Genomic DNA, 3607 nt, shown 5'->3' on the forward strand with positions numbered 1-3607 from the left:
AGCTAATAGGTCTTCATTTGATGAGTCTGGCTGCTTCTCCTTTGTCTGTGGAGGAGGCCGACTTTGAGCCAAAGGCATCTTGTGTTGCAGAGGAACATTCAGGTCATCTGGCGTTTTGCTCTCTGGTTCCAAAAAATCCTTGCAAACAAAGGACACACAGTAGTATTCCTTTGGTGGAGGCGGTAAGATCCCCACATCTTGGAAGCAGTACTTGCTGCACACAAAACAAGAAAAATCAGCAGCTGATTATTTTTGCGAAATATGCAAACAGATGCTTTAATGTCTTTTTAAAAAAAAATTGAATAGCAAACTTACCAGTGTTGACATGTGAGTTGGTTTCTGAGTCAAACATCTTAAGATGTGGATTTTCCTAAAAAAGTTACATATTTTTATTGTTCTTGTATGTTTTTTTTTAATAATTCACATGATTTAATGTTTAGAAACAGACACAGTGAAGGGTAACTTACCACAGCTCGAGCCATTTTAGGCGTCTGTCAAGGCAAAGATCCACACTGGATTTGGTTTCTCTGTGCAACGTTACATACATTTTCATACATTTTCAAGTCAATTTCAACAATGCATATCCAGTCAAACTGTATCATTAAATTGTTTAGGTGGATAAATATGAAAGAAATGAAGATAAAAACAGTAACAGCTGGCAATCAAGGTAAAACAACCTTAATCATTAATTAATCATTATTGTTTAAAAGTAAATCTTTTAATCCATACTTCAGTGACTTGTTTGAAGACTCTGTGCTTGCTGTTGGTTGCAGATTTGTGTCAAATAGTTGCAGTTTTTGAAAAAAGTTTGCAAAGGCTCCAATGTTGTGTCTGTTCAGTACCAGTGTAATGAGACTGAGTGCAGGTTTGGAATTGTCAGTCACAGAAGCATGCAGGAAAATCCTCAGTGCAGCAATGTTTGAATTTGAATGTGCTATGTGTTATTGTTTTAATAACAATAATTACTAGGATCATGCCATAGCAACACCGGGATGCCCAATCAAATACAGATACAAGGGATCTGACATTACACATCGAAGAGGACAGTAAAGGAATGGGCATCAATGTCACAAGTCAGGCCTTAAATACATTAGTTATATAACAGCACACTGACAGTGTCTCATAGAAATGATATTCATTTCAATTTAATTTTAATTAGATAGAAAAATAGATCTGTCCAGAGCAATATCCTAGCAGTCTAACTGACTTGATGCTATACGCTAATCAGGAAGTGTTTTTTTTTCTTCTGTAAATCAAATAATCTTTAATTTAAAAACATAATAATTTTTGAGCAGTGTATTTAAGTTGCTAATATACATGTAATTTAAAATAAATAAATGAATTTTTCATTATTATTTAATTTTTGCATTTTTCATTATGTTTTCTCCTTCAGTAGTGTTTTCATATTTCACTATGCTCTCACTCATGCTTGGTTATATTAATGTGTATTTCATCTGTATATGGTAAAGTGCTTTGTTACGTCCTACAGAGCAGGAGCTCATCTGGGGGCCTGTCTTCTCCTGTTTTTTTTTTTTTTTTTTTTTTTTAAATTTGTTTGTTTGTTGTTTTTTTTTTCTGTCCAATTAGCTGCCCGTCTTGAATCAATGGAAGCTTGAGAAGTGGAAGCTTCACCTCTGTCTCAGCCGGTGGAAGCTGGTAGAAATCATGCTGGATGTTAGAGAGCATGGGAACCCCCCAGTACATTGCAATTTTTTACTTATCCTCATAAAATGTCTTTGGAAAAATTAAAGAAAAATCTTCTAATTCTAAACACCTTTTCCCATGGCAGATATGTTGAATTATCAATTAACGGGTACAAATAATTTAAGAGAGATGCTGATTTTTCTGCAGACTAGGTTACTTCATGGAATTTGAATGACAGAATCATGCCTGTTTTTAATGCAGTGCTGCCTGATGGCCCTTGATAATACTATGTACATGATGAGATATAAACTAGACTGCAATCAATTGCCCATCTTTACTTTAGGGGAACTCTGCCTCTTTACTGTAAGCTTTTTATACCCAACCATGTTACTGAGCTGTTACTTAACTAATTACAAAATAACTAGTTACAAAATGTTCTTCCAGCGGTTTCTTTTTAGTAACACTTACTTTTACAGCAACTTCCAGTCCAAAGTTTTTTTTTAATAGTTATTGTTCATGAAACAGTAAAAGGACCCAGTTTAAACATTTGATATGTTTTTTATACCCTGAATGTTAATAAATTATGGATCTATGAGATTTGAAATCAATGGGGTTTGTTTTCATTTACAGTTTCCCAACCTTTTTGGAATTAGGTTGTATTTTAGTCAAATTGTTTTTGCTCACATGTGACTTAATGAAGATCAGATCACATTTTATGAGTTATCATTGCAGGAGTCCTTTCAATTCCAAATGTTTATTTGTTTATTTTTTACTTGTTTTTGGAACCATATTCAGAATTTGACTAAAAATGCTCTAAAATATAACAATAATTATATTTTGTAATGAATTAAAATTGAACACTAGGGACTTGTTCTTGTCGTACACTGAACTGTGTAAAGTAGGTTGTTTGGTAATCCAGTGTTTGCAGTGAAGGGGCATTGGTCCATTTTAGCTGAAGATTAACCACTAATATTGATTTCATTGTATCTAGATCACATAGTATTTACCTGTAGAATGAACATTCTGCTACCTTGTTCCATTAACAAACACAAACAGGATTTATAATTTTAGATGACTTTCATTATTCAACTAAAACTTATTGCAGCAAACCAACAAGTAAAACTCAAACAGGGCTTGAAAGGGAAATATTGCTGAGTGAATTAAAAATTGAAGTATAATTAAAATAAGAAAAATAATTTTAGCAATATTGTTTAACTATGAAACTACAATAAATGTGTCACAAATGTCTTTGTTCCTCAGTTTGCAAACACATGAGGAATGACATGGTACTGATGCTTCATTTAGACTGGGTTGTCTAGTTAAGTGTGAACGACCTGCCTTCAGAAAGTGTTTAGTTTTGCTCCTGACAACTACTTATTAATATTAACTTTATAAAAACATATAGATTAACTCAAACTACTAAAGACTAAGCCAAAAGTAAAAAATTAAAGTAAAAATAAGAGTAAACGTTTCTCAATAATGAAAACTAAACTGCAATGAGCAAATCCACCCTGTGAACTAACTGAATTAAACTGAATTAAAAAAAATTGTTATTGCTCTAATTCAAAGCTTAAGTAATGATATGCTTAAAACAAAGAGACATAATTGGAATAGAAAAGAAGACACAAACCCTCACATGATATCTGAAGAGTTTAGGAGTAGTTTTTTTTAAACCTTATGTGATTGGCAGAAGGCTGATCATTACATCCAACAACAGATAAACAGTCCAAGTTCAGTCCACTCTCTAACTGATGTGGTTTAATAATTAAATAAAACTGGGAATTAAACAACACTAGGTGCAGCTGAAAATATTTAACAATATGCAACACATAATTGAGAATGAAATGCTGTGCTTTTTTTTGTGATGCAATGATATTGCTTGCGCTCATAAACAAGGATTTTGACCAGCAGCTCTTTTGCTGTCCTTGTTGGGACAATGATTAACAAGTAATTGAATTGCCCT

This window comes from Oreochromis aureus, linkage group 15, assembly GCF_013358895.1.
Source record: "Oreochromis aureus strain Israel breed Guangdong linkage group 15, ZZ_aureus, whole genome shotgun sequence".
Taxonomy (NCBI): domain Eukaryota; kingdom Metazoa; phylum Chordata; class Actinopteri; order Cichliformes; family Cichlidae; genus Oreochromis; species Oreochromis aureus.